Source organism: Lissotriton vulgaris, chromosome 1_1, assembly GCF_964263255.1.
Source record: "Lissotriton vulgaris chromosome 1_1, aLisVul1.2, whole genome shotgun sequence".
NCBI lineage: Eukaryota > Metazoa > Chordata > Amphibia > Caudata > Salamandridae > Lissotriton > Lissotriton vulgaris.
This window is the reverse complement of record NC_141685.1, coordinates 234,898,081-234,915,559: the sequence shown is the minus strand read 5'-3', so window position 1 is coordinate 234,915,559 and position 17,479 is coordinate 234,898,081. Positions and strand designations below refer to the sequence as shown.

General features: G+C 39.9%; 8 non-coding genes across 8 annotated transcripts; all 8 read left to right on the top strand.

Annotated features, from left to right (window-relative positions):
* The first annotated feature begins 531 nt into the window (after positions 1-531).
* Positions 532-604, top strand: TRNAK-CUU (transfer RNA lysine (anticodon CUU)). The gene has a single exon. It is a non-coding gene; the product is annotated as a tRNA-Lys (tRNA).
* A 1,381-nt stretch (positions 605-1,985) lies between these two features.
* On the top strand, positions 1,986-2,058 carry TRNAA-AGC (transfer RNA alanine (anticodon AGC)). The gene has a single exon. It is a non-coding gene; the product is annotated as a tRNA-Ala (tRNA).
* Positions 2,059-4,734: 2,676 nt separating this feature from the next.
* On the top strand, positions 4,735-4,807 carry TRNAR-CCU (transfer RNA arginine (anticodon CCU)). The gene has a single exon. It is a non-coding gene; the product is annotated as a tRNA-Arg (tRNA).
* Positions 4,808-7,886: 3,079 nt separating this feature from the next.
* On the top strand, positions 7,887-7,959 carry TRNAK-CUU (transfer RNA lysine (anticodon CUU)). The gene has a single exon. It is a non-coding gene; the product is annotated as a tRNA-Lys (tRNA).
* A 5,185-nt stretch (positions 7,960-13,144) lies between these two features.
* TRNAK-CUU (transfer RNA lysine (anticodon CUU)) lies at positions 13,145-13,217 on the top strand. Its single transcript has one exon. It is a non-coding gene; the product is annotated as a tRNA-Lys (tRNA).
* A 1,381-nt stretch (positions 13,218-14,598) lies between these two features.
* On the top strand, positions 14,599-14,671 carry TRNAA-AGC (transfer RNA alanine (anticodon AGC)). Its single transcript has one exon. It is a non-coding gene; the product is annotated as a tRNA-Ala (tRNA).
* Positions 14,672-15,648: 977 nt separating this feature from the next.
* On the top strand, positions 15,649-15,721 carry TRNAA-AGC (transfer RNA alanine (anticodon AGC)). Its single transcript has one exon. It is a non-coding gene; the product is annotated as a tRNA-Ala (tRNA).
* Positions 15,722-17,347: 1,626 nt separating this feature from the next.
* On the top strand, positions 17,348-17,420 carry TRNAR-CCU (transfer RNA arginine (anticodon CCU)). Its single transcript has one exon. It is a non-coding gene; the product is annotated as a tRNA-Arg (tRNA).
* Positions 17,421-17,479: the final 59 nt, after the last annotated feature.

The window sequence follows — 17,479 nt, the reverse complement described above, 5'->3', positions numbered from 1 at the left end:
TGGTCATTGCAGAGTAAGAACAGAAAAATCACAGATGGCTTTCAAATATGGTCTCAATATAACAACTAAAGTGGTTTAATCAAAAGGGTTCAGGTATTCTTTAGCATGTGAGAGGAATTTGAATTCTTATGCAATCTCAAAATGAAGTTCTCACAACTTCCATTTTCATTTTCTCTTATTTTTTTTGACACTCTGTCCTCTGAAGGATGTATAAATCTGGCTTTCCTTGCAAAACAAGAGTAGAGGAATATCCAGGATTTGATTTTTTTCACAAAAAGGGATTGGTCTGCATACTGTCTTAAGGAGGGAGCCCGGCTAGCTCAGTCGGTAGAGCATGAGACTCTTAATCTCAGGGTCGTGGGTTCGAGCCCCACGTTGGGCGAAAATGAGTAATTTTTGCCTGAATATTGCATTGACTCTCATAATATGGAGATTAATCTTGCATTAGACCTGCAATAACTCCCAAAAATTGTCCAGGAATGGATTTCCTTCATAAAAAATGATTAGTCTGCATACCATCTTGAAGCGGGAGCCCGGCTAGCTCAGTCGGTAGAGCATGAGACTCTTAATCTCAGGGTCGTGGGTTCGAACCCCACGTTGGGCGAAAATGAGTAATTTTTGCTGGACTCTCATAATCTGGTGATTATTCTTGCATTAGACATGCAATAACTATCAAAAATGGTATCTCCCTTGGTTTCTCATTGGTGGGAAATTTAACTTCAAGATTAGGTAGAGTATGAGTCTAGATGAACACACCACGATATCACTCATAATCGAGTAGTAAACAGGCCAACCTGAACTGTAAAACATCCCATAAGTGGAGGTAAGGCATAAGTTAGGAGTGAACTGAACACTGTTATGGGCAATTGGACTTCAAATAAAGTGTGGAAGGCAGTGAGGTTACTTTTTTCATGTTATGCAGATTAAACACAAAGGGGAATTAGCTCAAATGGTAGAGCGCTTGCTTAGCATGCGAGAGGTAGCGGGATCAATGCCCGCATTCTCCATTATAAAATTTGCATACATTTTATTTTTAACTTGTCATTGCCCATGGTCATTGCAGAGTAAGAACAGAAAAATCACAGATGGCTTTCAAATATGGTCTCATTATAACAACTAAAGTGGTTTAATCAAAAGGGTTCAGGTATTCTTTAGCATGTGAGAGGAATTTGAATTCTTATGCAATCTCAAAATGAAGTTCTCACAACTTCCATTTTCATTTTCTCTTATTTTTTTTGACACTCTGTCCTCTGAAGGATGTATAAATCTGGCTTTCCTTGCAAAACAAGAGTAGAGGAATATCCAGGATTTGATTTTTTTCACAAAAAGGGATTGGTCTGCATACTGTCTTAAGGAGGGAGCCCGGCTAGCTCAGTTGGTAGAGCATGAGACTCTTAATCTCAGGGTCGTGGGTTCGAGCTCCACGTTGGGCGAAAACGAGTAATTTTTGCCTGAATATTGCATTGACTCTCATAATATGGAGATTAATCTTGCATTAGACCTGCAATAACTCCCAAAAATTGTCCAGGAATGGATTTCCTTCATAAAAAATGATTAGTCTGCATACCATCTTGAAGTGGGAGCCCGGCTAGCTCAGTCGGTAGAGCATGAGACTCTTAATCTCAGGGTCGTGGGTTTGAGCCCCACGTTGGGCGAAAATGAGTAATTTTTGCTGGACTCTCATAATCTGGTGATTATTCTTGCATTAGACATGCAATAACTATCAAAAATGGTATCTCCCTTGGTTTCTCATTGGTGGGAAATTTAACTTCAAGATTAGGTAGGGTATGAGTCTAGATGAACACACCACAATATCACTCATATTCGAGTAGTAAACAGGCCAACCTGAACTGTAAAACATCCCATAAGTGGAGGTAAGGCATAAGTTAGGAGTGAACTGAACACTGTTATGGGCAATTGGACTGCAAATAAAGTGTGGAAGGCAGTGAGGTTACTTTTTTCATGTTATGCAGATTAAACACACAGGGGAATTAGCTCAAATGGTAGAGTGCTCGCTTAGCATGCGAGAGGTAGCGGGATCGATACCCGCATTCTCCATTATAAAATTTGCATACATTTTATTTTTAACTTGTCATTGCCCATGGTCATTGCAGAGTAAGAACAGAAAAATCACAGATGGCTTTCAAATATGGTCTCAATATAACAACTAAAGTGGTTTAATCAAAAGGGTTCAGGTATTCTTTAGCATGTGAGAGGAATTTGAATTCTTATGCAATCTCAAAATGAAGTTCTCACAACTTCCATTTTCATTTTCTCTTATTTTTTTGACACTCTGTCCTCTGAAGGATGTATAAATCTGGCTTTCCTTGCAAAACAAGAGTAGAGGAATATCCAGGATTTGATTTTTTTCACAAAAAGGGATTGGTCTGCATACTGTCTTAAGGAGGGAGCCCGGCTAGCTCAGTCGGTAGAGCATGAGACTCTTAATCTCAGGGTCGTGGGTTCGAGCCCCACGTTGGGCGAAAACGAGTAATTTTTGCCTGAATATTGCATTGACTCTCATAATATGGAGATTAATCTTGCATTAGACCTGCAATAACTCCCAAAAATTGTCCAGGAATGGATTTCCTTCATAAAAAATGATTAGTCTGCATACCATCTTGAAGTGGGAGCCCGGCTAGCTCAGTCGGTAGAGCATGAGACTCTTAATCTCAGGGTCGTGGGTTCGAGCAACACGTTGGGCGAAAATGAGTAATTTTTGCTGGACTCTCATAATCTGGTGATTATTCTTGCATTAGACATGCAATAACTATCAAAAATGGTATCTCCCTTGGTTTCTCATTGGTGGGAAATTTAACTTCAAGATTAGGTAGAGTATGAGTCTAGATGAACACACCACAATATCACTCATAATTGAGTAGTAAACAGGCCAACCTGAACTGTAAAACATCCCATAAGTGGAGGTAAGGCATAAGTTAGGAGTGAACTGAACACTGTTATGGGCAATTGGACTTCAAATAAAGTGTGGAAGGCAGTGAGGTTACTTTTTTCATGTTATGCAGATTAAACACACAGGGGAATTAGCTCAAATGGTAGAGCGCTCGCTTAGCATGCGAGAGGTAGCGGGATCGATGCCCGCGTTCTCCATTATAAAATTTGCATACATTTTATTTTTAACTTGTCATTGCCCATGGTCATTGCAGAGTAAGAACAGAAAAATCACAGATGGCTTTCAAATATGGTCTCATTATAACAACTAAAGTGGTTTAATCAAAAGGGTTCAGGTATTCTTTAGCATGTGAGAGGAATTTGAATTCTTATGCAATCTCAAAATGAAGTTCTCACAACTTCCATTTTCATTTTCTCTTATTTTTTTTGACACTCTGTCCTCTGAAGGATGTATAAATCTGGCTTTCCTTGCAAAACAAGAGTAGAGGAATATCCAGGATTTGATTTTTTTCACAAAAAGGGATTGGTCTGCATACTGTCTTAAGGAGGGAGCCCGGCTAGCTCAGTCGCTAGAGCATGAGACTCTTAATCTCAGGGTCATGAGTTCGAGCCCCACGTTGGGCGAAAACGAGTAATTTTTGCCTGAATATTGCATTGACTCTCATAATATGGAGATTAATCTTGCATTAGACCAGCAATAACTCCCAAAAATTGTCCAGGAATGGATTTCCGTCATAAAAAATGATTAGTCTGCATACCATCTTGAAGTGGGAGCCCGGCTAGCTCAGTCGGTAGAGCATGAGACTCTTAATCTCAGGGTCGTGGGTTCGAGCCCCACGTGGGGCGAAAATGAGTAATTTTTGCTGGACTCTCATAATCTGGTGATTATTCTTGCATTAGACATGCAATAACTATCAAAAATGGTATCTCCCTTGGTTTCTCATTGGTGGGAAATTTAACTTCAAGATTAGGTAGGGTATGAGTCTAGATGAACACACCACAATATCACTCATATTCGAGTAGTAAACAGGCCAACCTGAACTGTAAAACATCCCATAAGTGGAGGTAAGGCATAAGTTAGGAGTGAACTGAACACTGTTATGGGCAATTGGACTGCAAATAAAGTGTGGAAGGCAGTGAGGTTACTTTTTTCATGTTATGCAGATTAAACACACAGGGGAATTAGCTCAAATGGTAGAGTGCTCGCTTAGCATGCGAGAGGTAGCGGGATCGATGCCCGCATTCTCCATTATAAAATTTGCATACATTTTATTTTTAACTTGTCATTGCCCATGGTCATTGCAGAGTAAGAACAGAAAAATCACAGATGGCTTTCAAATATGGTCTCAATATAACAACTAAAGTGGTTTAATCAAAAGGCTTCAGGTATTCTTTAGCATGTGAGAGGAATTTGAATTCTTCTGCAATCTCAAAATGAAGTTCTCACAACTTCCATTTTCATTTTCTCTTATTTTTTTTGACACTCTGTCCTCTGAAGGATGTATAAATCTGGCTTTCCTTGCAAAACAAGAGTAGAGGAATATCCAGGATTTGATTTTTTTCACAAAAAGGGATTGGTCTGCATACTGTCTTAAGGAGGAAGCCCGGCTAGCTCAGTCGGTAGAGCATGAGACTCTTAATCTCAGGGTCGTGAGTTCGAGCCCCACGTTGGGCGAAAACGAGTAAATTTTGCCTGAATATTGCATTGACTCTCATAATATGGAGATTAATCTTGCATTAGACCTGCAATAACTCCCAAAAATTGTCCAGGAATGGATTTCCTTCATAAAAAATGATTAGTCTGCATACCATCTTGCAGTGGGAGCCCGGCTAGCTCAGTCGGTAGAGCATGAGACTCCTAATCTCAGGGTCGTGGGTTCGAGCCCCACGTTGGGCGAAAATGAGTAATTTTTGCTGGACTCTCATAATCTGGTGATTATTCTTGCATTAGACATGCAATAACTATCAAAAATGGTATCTCCCTTGGTTTCTCATTGGTGGGAAATTTAACTTCAAGATTAGGTAGGGTATGAGTCTAGATGAACACACCACAATATCACTCATATTCGAGTAGTAAACAGGCCAACCTGAACTGTAAAACATCCCATAAGTGGAGGTAAGGCATGTTAGGAGTGAACTGAACACTGTTATGGGCAATTGGACTGCAAATAAAGTGTGGAAGGCAGTGAGGTTACTTTTTTCATGTTATGCAGATTAAACACTCAGGGGAATTAGCTCAAATGGTAGAGCGCTCGCTTAGCATGCGAGAGGTAGCGGGGTAGATGCCCGCATTCTCCATTATAAAATTTGCATACATTTTATTTTTAACTTGTCATTGCCCATGGTCATTGCAGAGTAAGAACAGAAAAATCACAGATGGCTTTCAAATATGGTCTCATTATAACAACTAAAGTGGTTTAATCAAAAGGGTTCAGGTATTCTTTAGCATGTGAGAGGAATTTGAATTCTTATGCAATCTCAAAATGAAGTTCTCACAACTTCCGTTTTCATTTTCTCTTATTTTTTTTTGACACTCTGTCCTCTGAAGGATGTATAAATCAGGCTTTCCTTGCAAAACAAGAGTAGAGGAATATCCAGGATTTGATTTTCTTCACAAAAAGGGATTGGTCTGCATACTGTCTTAAGGAGGGAGCCCCGCTAGCTCAGTCGTTAGAGCATGAGACTCTTAATCTCAGGGTCGTGGGTTCGAGCCCCACGTTGGGCGAAAACGAGTAATTTTTGCCTGAATATTGCATTGACTCTCATAATATGGAGATTAATCTTGCATTAGACCTGCAATAACTCCCAAAAATTGTCCAGGAATGGATTTCCTTCATAAAAAATGATTAGTCTGCATACCATCTTGAAGTGGGAGCCCGGCTAGCTCAGTCGGTAGAGCATGAGACTCTTAATCTCAGGGTCGTGGGTTCGAGCCCCACGTTGGGCGAAAATGAGTAATTTTTGCTGGACTCTCATAATCTAGTGATTATTCTTGCATTAGACATGCAATAACTATCAAAAATGGTATCTCCCTTGGTTTCTCATTGGTGGGAAATTTAACTTCAAGATTAGGTAGGGTATGAGTCTAGATGAACACACCACAATATCACTCATATTCGAGTAGTAAACAGGCCAACCTGAACTGTAAAACATCCCATAAGTGGAGGTAAGGCATAAGTTAGGAGTGAACTGAACACTGTTATGGGCAATTGGACTGCAAATAAAGTGTGGAAGGCAGTGAGGTTACTTTTTTCATGTTATGCAGATTAAACACACAGGGGAATTAGCTCAAATGGTAGAGTGCTCGCTTAGCATGCGAGAGGTAGCGGGATCGATGCCCGCATTCTCCATTATAAAATTTGCATACATTTTATTTTTAACTTGTCATTGCCCATGGTCATTGCAGAGTAAGAACAGAAAAATCACAGATGGCTTTCAAATATGGTCTCATTATAACAACTAAAGTGGTTTAATCAAAAGGGTTCAGGTATTCTTTAGCATGTGAGAGGAATTTGAATTCTTATGCAATCTCAAAATGAAGTTCTCACAACTTCCGTTTTCATTTTCTCTTTTTTTTTTTGACACTCTGTCCTCTGAAGGATGTATAAATCTGGCTTTCCTTGCAAAACAAGAGTAGAGGAATATCCAGGATTTGATTTTTTTCACAAAAAGGGATTGGTCTGCATACTGTCTTAAGGAGGGAGCCCCGCTAGCTCAGTCGTTAGAGCATGAGACTCTTAATCTCAGGGTCGTGGGTTCGAGCCCCACGTTGGGCGAAAACGAGTAATTTTTGCCTGAATATTGCATTGACTCTCATAATATGGAGATTAATCTTGCATTAGACCTGCAATAACTCCCAAAAATTGTCCAGGAATGGATTTCCTTCATAAAAAATGATTAGTCTGCATACCATCTTGAAATGGGAGCCCGGCTAGCTCAGTCGGTAGAGCATGAGACTCTTAATCTCAGGGTCGTGGGTTCGAGCCCCACGTTGGGCGAAAATGAGTAATTTTTGCTGGACTCTCATAATCTGGTGATTATTCTTGCATTAGACATGCAATAACTATCAAAAATGGTATCTCCCTTGGTTTCTCATTGGTGGGAAATTTAACTTCAAGATTAGGTAGGGTATGAGTCTAGATGAACACACCACAATATCACTCATATTCGAGTAGTAAACAGGCCAACCTGAACTGTAAAACATCCCATAAGTGGAGGTAAGGCATAAGTTAGGAGTGAACTGAACACTGTTATGGGCAATTGGACTGCAAATAAAGTGTGGAAGGCAGTGAGGTTACTTTTTTCACGTTATGCAGATTAAACACACAGGGGAATTAGCTCAAATGGTAGAGTGCTCGCTTAGCATGCGAGAGGTAGCGGGATTGATGCCCGCATTCTCCATTATAAAATTTGCATACATTTTATTTTTAACTTGTCATTGCCCATGGTCATTGCAGAGTAAGAACAGAAAAATCACAGATGGCTTTCAAATATGGTCTCAATATAACAACTAAAGTGGTTTAATCAAAAGGGTTCAGGTATTCTTTAGCATGTGAGAGGAATTTGAATTCTTATGCAATCTCAAAATGAAGTTCTCACAACTTCCATTTTCATTTTCTCTTATTTTTTTTGACACTCTGTCCTCTGAAGGATGTATAAATCTGGCTTTCCTTGCAAAACAAGAGTAGAGGAATATCCAGGATTTGATTTTTTTCACAAAAAGGGATTGGTCTGCATACTGTCTTAAGGAGGGAGCCCGGCTAGCTCAGTCGGTAGAGCATGAGACTCTTAATCTCAGGGTCGTGGGTTCGAGCCCCACGTTGGGCGAAAACGAGTAATTTTTGCCTGAATATTGCATTGACTCTCATAATATGGAGATTAATCTTGCATTAGACCTGCAATAACTCCCAAAAATTGTCCAGGAATGGATTTCCTTCATAAAAAATGATTAGTCTGCATACCATCTTGAAGCGGGAGCCCGGCTAGCTCAGTCGGTAGAGCATGAGACTCTTAATCTCAGGGTCGTGGGTTCGAACCCCACGTTGGGCGAAAATGAGTAATTTTTGCTGGACTCTCATAATCTGGTGATTATTCTTGCATTAGACATGCAATAACTATCAAAAATGGTATCTCCCTTGGTTTCTCATTGGTGGGAAATTTAACTTCAAGATTAGGTAGAGTATGAGTCTAGATGAACACACCACAATATCACTCATAATCGAGTAGTAAACAGGCCAACCTGAACTGTAAAACATCCCATAAGTGGAGGTAAGGCATAAGTTAGGAGTGAACTGAACACTGTTATGGGCAATTGGACTTCAAATAAAGTGTGGAAGGCAGTGAGGTTACTTTTTTCACGTTATGCAGATTAAACACACAGGGGAATTAGCTCAAATGGTAGAGCGCTTGCTTAGCATGCGAGAGGTAGCGGGATCAATGCCCGCATTCTCCATTATAAAATTTGCATACATTTTATTTTTAACTTGTCATTGCCCATGGTCATTGCAGAGTAAGAACAGAAAAATCACAGATGGCTTTCAAATATGGTCTCATTATAACAACTAAAGTGGTTTAATCAAAAGGGTTCAGGTATTCTTTAGCATGTGAGAGGAATTTGAATTCTTATGCAATCTCAAAATGAAGTTCTCACAACTTCCATTTTCATTTTCTCTTATTTTTTTTGACACTCTGTCCTCTGAAGGATGTATAAATCTGGCTTTCCTTGCAAAACAAGAGTAGAGGAATATCCAGGATTTGATTTTTTTCACAAAAAGGGATTGGTCTGCATACTGTCTTAAGGAGGGAGCCCGGCTAGCTCAGTCGGTAGAGCATGAGACTCTTAATCTCAGGGTCGTGGGTTCGAGCTCCACGTTGGGCGAAAACGAGTAATTTTTGCCTGAATATTGCATTGACTCTCATAATATGGAGATTAATCTTGCATTAGACCTGCAATAACTCCCAAAAATTGTCCAGGAATGGATTTCCTTCATAAAAAATGATTAGTCTGCATACCATCTTGCAGTGGGAGCCCGGCTAGCTCAGTCGGTAGAGCATGAGACTCTTAATCTCAGGGTCGTGGGTTTGAGCCCCACGTTGGGCGAAAATGAGTAATTTTTGCTGGACTCTCATAATCTGGTGATTATTCTTGCATTAGACATGCAATAACTATCAAAAATGGTATCTCCCTTGGTTTCTCATTGGTGGGAAATTTAACTTCAAGATTAGGTAGGGTATGAGTCTAGATGAACACACCACAATATCACTCATATTCGAGTAGTAAACAGGCCAACCTGAACTGTAAAACATCCCATAAGTGGAGGTAAGGCATAAGTTAGGAGTGAACTGAACACTGTTATGGGCAATTGGACTGCAAATAAAGTGTGGAAGGCAGTGAGGTTACTTTTTTCATGTTATGCAGATTAAACACTCAGGGGAATTAGCTCAAATGGTAGAGCGCTCGCTTAGCATGCGAGAGGTAGCGGGGTAGATGCCCGCATTCTCCATTATAAAATTTGCATACATTTTATTTTTAACTTGTCATTGCCCATGGTCATTGCAGAGTAAGAACAGAAAAATCACAGATGGCTTTCAAATATGGTCTCATTATAACAACTAAAGTGGTTTAATCAAAAGGGTTCAGGTATTCTTTAGCATGTGAGAGGAATTTGAATTCTTATGCAATCTCAAAATGAAGTTCTCACAACTTCCGTTTTCATTTTCTCTTATTTTTTTTTGACACTCTGTCCTCTGAAGGATGTATAAATCAGGCTTTCCTTGCAAAACAAGAGTAGAGGAATATCCAGGATTTGATTTTCTTCACAAAAAGGGATTGGTCTGCATACTGTCTTAAGGAGGGAGCCCCGCTAGCTCAGTCGTTAGAGCATGAGACTCTTAATCTCAGGGTCGTGGGTTCGAGCCCCACGTTGGGCGAAAACGAGTAATTTTTGCCTGAATATTGCATTGACTCTCATAATATGGAGATTAATCTTGCATTAGACCTGCAATAACTCCCAAAAATTGTCCAGGAATGGATTTCCTTCATAAAAAATGATTAGTCTGCATACCATCTTGAAGTGGGAGCCCGGCTAGCTCAGTCGGTAGAGCATGAGACTCTTAATCTCAGGGTCGTGGGTTTGAGCCCCACGTTGGGCGAAAATGAGTAATTTTTGCTGGACTCTCATAATCTGGTGATTATTCTTGCATTAGACATGCAATAACTATCAAAAATGGTATCTCCCTTGGTTTCTCATTGGTGGGAAATTTAACTTCAAGATTAGGTAGGGTATGAGTCTAGATGAACACACCACAATATCACTCATATTCGAGTAGTAAACAGGCCAACCTGAACTGTAAAACATCCCATAAGTGGAGGTAAGGCATAAGTTAGGAGTGAACTGAACACTGTTATGGGCAATTGGACTGCAAATAAAGTGTGGAAGGCAGTGAGGTTACTTTTTTCATGTTATGCAGATTAAACACTCAGGGGAATTAGCTCAAATGGTAGAGCGCTCGCTTAGCATGCGAGAGGTAGCGGGGTTGATGCCCGCATTCTCCATTATAAAATTTGCATACATTTTATTTTTAACTTGTCATTGCCCATGGTCATTGCAGAGTAAGAACAGAAAAATCACAGATGGCTTTCAAATATGGTCTCATTATAACAACTAAAGTGGTTTAATCAAAAGGGTTCAGGTATTCTTTAGCATGTGAGAGGAATTTGAATTCTTATGCAATCTCAAAATGAAGTTCTCACAACTTCCGTTTTCATTTTCTCTTATTTTTTTTGACACTCTGTCCTCTGAAGGATGTATAAATCAGGCTTTCCTTGCAAAACAAGAGTAGAGGAATATCCAGGATTTGATTTTCTTCACAAAAAGGGATTGGTCTGCATACTGTCTTAAGGAGGGAGCCCGGCTAGCTCAGTCGGTAGAGCATGAGACTCTTAATCTCAGGGACTTGGGTTCGAGCCCCACGTTGGGCGAAAACGAGTAATTTTTGCCTGAATATTGCATTGACTCTCATAATATGGAGATTAATCTTGCATTAGACCTGCAATAACTCCCAAAAATTGTCCAGGAATGGATTTCCTTCATAAAAAATGATTAGTCTGCATACCATCTTGAAGTGGGAGCCCGGCTAGCTCAGTCGGTAGAGCATGAGACTCTTAATCTCAGGGTCGTGGGTTTGAGCCCCACGTTGGGCGAAAATGAGTAATTTTTGCTGGACTCTCATAATCTGGTGATTATTCTTGCATTAGACATGCAATAACTATCAAAAATGGTATCTCCCTTGGTTTCTCATTGGTGGGAAATTTAACTTCAAGATTAGGTAGGGTATGAGTCTAGATGAACACACCACAATATCACTCATATTCGAGTAGTAAACAGGCCAACCTGAACTGTAAAACATCCCATAAGTGGAGGTAAGGCATAAGTTAGGAGTGAACTGAACACTGTTATGGGCAATTGGACTGCAAATAAAGTGTGGAAGGCAGTGAGGTTACTTTTTTCATGTTATGCAGATTAAACACTCAGGGGAATTAGCTCAAATGGTAGAGCGCTCGCTTAGCATGCGAGAGGTAGCGGGGTTGATGCCTGCATTCTCCATTATAAAATTTGCATACATTTTATTTTTAACTTGTCATTGCCCATGGTCATTGCAGAGTAAGAACAGAAAAATCACAGATGGCTTTCAAATATGGTCTCATTATAACAACTAAAGTGGTTTAATCAAAAGGGTTCAGGTATTCTTTAGCATGTGAGAGGAATTTGAATTCTTATGCAATCTCAAAATGAAGTTCTCACAACTTCCGTTTTCATTTTCTCTTATTTTTTTTTTGACACTCTGTCCTCTGAAGGATGTATAAATCAGGCTTTCCTTGCAAAACAAGAGTAGAGGAATATCCAGGATTTGATTTTCTTCACAAAAAGGGATTGGTCTGCATACTGTCTTAAGGAGGGAGCCCGGCTAGCTCAGTCGGTAGAGCATGAGACTCTTAATCTCAGGGTCGTGGGTTCGAGCCCCACGTTTGGCGAAAACGAGTAATTTTTGCCTGAATATTGCATTGACTCTCATAATATGGAGATTAATCTTGCATTAGACCTGCAATAACTCCCAAAAATTGTCCAGGAATGGATTTCCTTCATAAAAAATGATTAGTCTGCATACCATCTTGAAGTGGGAGCCCGGCTAGCTCAGTCGGTAGAGCATGAGACTCTTAATCTCAGGGTCAAGGGTTTGAGCCCCACGTTGGGCGAAAATGAGTAATTTTTGCTGGACTCTCATAATCTGGTGATTATTCTTGCATTAGACATGCAATAACTATCAAAAATGGTATCTCCCTTGGTTTCTCATTGGTGGGAAATTTAACTTCAAGATTAGGTAGGGTATGAGTCTAGATGAACACACCACAATATCACTCATATTCGAGTAGTAAACAGGCCAACCTGAACTGTAAAACATCCCATAAGTGGAGGTAAGGCATAAGTTAGGAGTGAACTGAACACTGTTATGGGCAATTGGACTGCAAATAAAGTGTGGAAGGCAGTGAGGTTACTTTTTTCATGTTATGCAGATTAAACACTCAGGGAAATTAGCTCAAATGGTAGAGCGCTCGCTTAGCATGCGAGAGGTAGCGGGGTAGATGCCTGCATTCTCCATTATAAAATTTGCATACATTTTATTTTTAACTTGTCATTGCCCATGGTCATTGCAGAGTAAGAACAGAAAAATCACAGATGGCTTTCAAATATGGTCTCAATATAACAACTAAAGTGGTTTAATCAAAAGGGTTCAGGTATTCTTTAGCATGTGAGAGGAATTTGAATTCTTATGCAATCTCAAAATGAAGTTCTCACAACTTCCATTTTCATTTTCTCTTATTTTTTTTGACACTCTGTCCTCTGAAGGATGTATAAATCTGGCTTTCCTTGCAAAACAAGAGTAGAGGAATATCCAGGATTTGATTTTTTTCACAAAAAGGGATTGGTCTGCATACTGTCTTAAGGAGGGAGCCCGGCTAGCTCAGTCGGTAGAGCATGAGACTCTTAATCTCAGGGTCGTGGGTTCGAGCCCCACGTTGGGCGAAAACGAGTAATTTTTGCCTGAATATTGCATTGACTCTCATAATATGGAGATTAATCTTGCATTAGACCTGCAATAACTCCCAAAAATTGTCCAGGAATGGATTTCCTTCATAAAAAATGATTAGTCTGCATACCATCTTGAAGCGGGAGCCCGGCTAGCTCAGTCGGTAGAGCATGAGACTCTTAATCTCAGGGTCGTGGGTTCGAACCCCACGTTGGGCGAAAATGAGTAATTTTTGCTGGACTCTCATAATCTGGTGATTATTCTTGCATTAGACATGCAATAACTATCAAAAATGGTATCTCCCTTGGTTTCTCATTGGTGGGAAATTTAACTTCAAGATTAGGTAGAGTATGAGTCTAGATGAACACACCACAATATCACTCATAATCGAGTAGTAAACAGGCCAACCTGAACTGTAAAACATCCCATAAGTGGAGGTAAGGCATAAGTTAGGAGTGAACTGAACACTGTTATGGGCAATTGGACTTCAAATAAAGTGTGGAAGGCAGTGAGGTTACTTTTTTCATGTTATGTAGATTAAACACAAAGGGGAATTAGCTCAAATGGTAGAGCGCTTGCTTAGCATGCGAGAGGTAGCGGGATCAATGCCCGCATTCTCCATTATAAAATTTGCATACATTTTATTTTTAACTTGTCATTGCCCATGGTCATTGCAGAGTAAGAACAGAAAAATCACAGATGGCTTTCAAATATGGTCTCATTATAACAACTAAAGTGGTTTAATCAAAAGGGTTCAGGTATTCTTTAGCATGTGAGAGGAATTTGAATTCTTATGCAATCTCAAAATGAAGTTCTCACAACTTCCATTTTCATTTTCTCTTATTTTTTTTGACACTCTGTCCTCTGAAGGATGTATAAATCTGGCTTTCCTTGCAAAACAAGAGTAGAGGAATATCCAGGATTTGATTTTTTTCACAAAAAGGGATTGGTCTGCATACTGTCTTAAGGAGGGAGCCCGGCTAGCTCAGTCGGTAGAGCATGAGACTCTTAATCTCAGGGTCGTGGGTTCGAGCTCCACGTTGGGCGAAAACGAGTAATTTTTGCCTGAATATTGCATTGACTCTCATAATATGGAGATTAATCTTGCATTAGACCTGCAATAACTCCCAAAAATTGTCCAGGAATGGATTTCCTTCATAAAAAATGATTAGTCTGCATACCATCTTGAAGTGGGAGCCCGGCTAGCTCAGTCGGTAGAGCATGAGACTCTTAATCTCAGGGTCGTGGGTTTGAGCCCCACGTTGGGCGAAAATGAGTAATTTTTGCTGGACTCTCATAATCTGGTGATTATTCTTGCATTAGACATGCAATAACTATCAAAAATGGTATCTCCCTTGGTTTCTCATTGGTGGGAAATTTAACTTCAAGATTAGGTAGGGTATGAGTCTAGATGAACACACCACAATATCACTCATATTCGAGTAGTAAACAGGCCAACCTGAACTGTAAAACATCCCATAAGTGGAGGTAAGGCATAAGTTAGGAGTGAACTGAACACTGTTATGGGCAATTGGACTGCAAATAAAGTGTGGAAGGCAGTGAGGTTACTTTTTTCATGTTATGCAGATTAAACACACAGGGGAATTAGCTCAAATGGTAGAGTGCTCGCTTAGCATGCGAGAGGTAGCGGGATCGATACCCGCATTCTCCATTATAAAATTTGCATACATTTTATTTTTAACTTGTCATTGCCCATGGTCATTGCAGAGTAAGAACAGAAAAATCAAAGATGGCTTTCAAATATGGTCTCAATATAACAACTAAAGTGGTTTAATCAAAAGGGTTCAGGTATTCTTTAGCATGTGAGAGGAATTTGAATTCTTATGCAATCTCAAAATGAAGTTCTCACAACTTCCATTTTCATTTTCTCTTATTTTTTTGACACTCTGTCCTCTGAAGGATGTATAAATCTGGCTTTCCTTGCAAAACAAGAGTAGAGGAATATCCAGGATTTGATTTTTTTCACAAAAAGGGATTGGTCTGCATACTGTCTTAAGGAGGGAGCCCGGCTAGCTCAGTCGGTAGAGCATGAGACTCTTAATCTCAGGGTCGTGGGTTCGAGCCCCACGTTGGGCGAAAACGAGTAATTTGTGCCTGAATATTGCATTGACTCTCATAATATGGAGATTAATCTTGCATTAGACCTGCAATAACTCCCAAAAATTGTCCAGGAATGGATTTCCTTCATAAAAAATGATTAGTCTGCATACCATCTTGAAGTGGGAGCCCGGCTAGCTCAGTCGGTAGAGCATGAGACTCTTAATCTCAGGGTCGTGGGTTCGAGCCCCACGTTGGGCGAAAATGAGTAATTTTTGCTGGACTCTCATAATCTGGTGATTATTCTTGCATTAGACATGCAATAACTATCAAAAATGGTATCTCCCTTGGTTTCTCATTGGTGGGAAATTTAACTTCAAGATTAGGTAGAGTATGAGTCTAGATGAACACACCACAATATCACTCATAATTGAGTAGTAAACAGGCCAACCTGAACTGTAAAACATCCCATAAGTGGAGGTAAGGCATAAGTTAGGAGTGAACTGAACACTGTTATGGGCAATTGGACTTCAAATAAAGTGTGGAAGGCAGTGAGGTTACTTTTTTCATGTTATGCAGATTAAACACACAGGGGAATTAGCTCAAATGGTAGAGCGCTCGCTTAGCATGCGAGAGGTAGCGGGATCGATGCCCGCATTCTCCATTATAAAATTTGCATACATTTTATTTTTAACTTGTCATTGCCCATGGTCATTGCAGAGTAAGAACAGAAAAATCACAGATGGCTTTCAAATATGGTCTCATTATAACAACTAAAGTGGTTTAATCAAAAGGGTTCAGGTATTCTTTAGCATGTGAGAGGAATTTGAATTCTTATGCAATCTCAAAATGAAGTTCTCACAACTTCCATTTTCATTTTCTCTTATTTTTTTTGACACTCTGTCCTCTGAAGGATGTATAAATCTGGCTTTCCTTGCAAAACAAGAGTAGAGGAATATCCAGGATTTGATTTTTTTCACAAAAAGGGATTGGTCTGCATACTGTCTTAAGGAGGGAGCCCGGCTAGCTCAGTCGCTAGAGCATGAGACTCTTAATCTCAGGGTCATGAGTTCGAGCCCCACGTTGGGCGAAAACGAGTAATTTTTGCCTGAATATTGCATTGACTCTCATAATATGGAGATTAATCTTGCATTAGACCAGCAATAACTCCCAAAAATTGTCCAGGAATGGATTTCCGTCATAAAAAATGATTAGTCTGCATACCATCTTGAAGTGGGAGCCCGGCTAGCTCAGTCGGTAGAGCATGAGACTCTTAATCTCAGGGTCGTGGGTTCGAGCCCCACGTTGGGCGAAAATGAGTAATTTTTGCTGGACTCTCATAATCTGGTGATTATTCTTGCATTAGACATGCAATAACTATCAAAAATGGTATCTCCCTTGGTTTCTCATTGGTGGGAAATTTAACTTCAAGATTAGGTAGGGTATGAGTCTAGATGAACACACCACAATATCACTCATATTCGAGTAGTAAACAGGCCAACCTGAACTGTAAAACATCCCATAAGTGGAGGTAAGGCATAAGTTAGGAGTGAACTGAACACTGTTATGGGCAATTGGACTGCAAATAAAGTGTGGAAGGCAGTGAGGTTACTTTTTTCATGTTATGCAGATTAAACACACAGGGGAATTAGCTCAAATGGTAGAGTGCTCGCTTAGCATGCGAGAGGTAGCGGGATCGATGCCCGCATTCTCCATTATAAAATTTGCATACATTTTATTTTTAACTTGTCATTGCCCATGGTCATTGCAGAGTAAGAACAGAAAAATCACAGATGGCTTTCAAATATGGTCTCAATATAACAACTAAAGTGGTTTAATCAAAAGGGTTCAGGTATTCTTTAGCATGTGAGAGGAATTTGAATTCTTCTGCAATCTCAAAATGAAGTTCTCACAACTTCCATTTTCATTTTCTCTTATTTTTTTTGACACTCTGTCCTCTGAAGGATGTATAAATCTGGCTTTCCTTGCAAAACAAGAGTAGAGGAATATCCAGGATTTGATTTTTTTCACAAAAAGGGATTGGTCTGCATACTGTCTTAAGGAGGGAGCCCGGCTAGCTCATTCGGTAGAGCATGAGACTCTTAATCTCAGGGTCGTGAGTTCGAGCCCCACGTTGGGCGAAAACGAGTAAATTTTGCCTGAATATTGCATTGACTCTCATAATATGGAGATTAATCTTGCATTAGACCTGCAATAACTCCCAAAAATTGTCCAGGAATGGATTTCCTTCATAAAAAATGATTAGTCTGCATACCATCTTGCAGTGGGAGCCCGGCTAGCTCAGTCGGTAGAGCATGAGACTCCTAATCTCAGGGTCGTGGGTTCGAGCCCCACGTTGGGCGAAAATGAGTAATTTTTGCTGGACTCTCATAATCTGGTGATTATTCTTGCATTAGACATG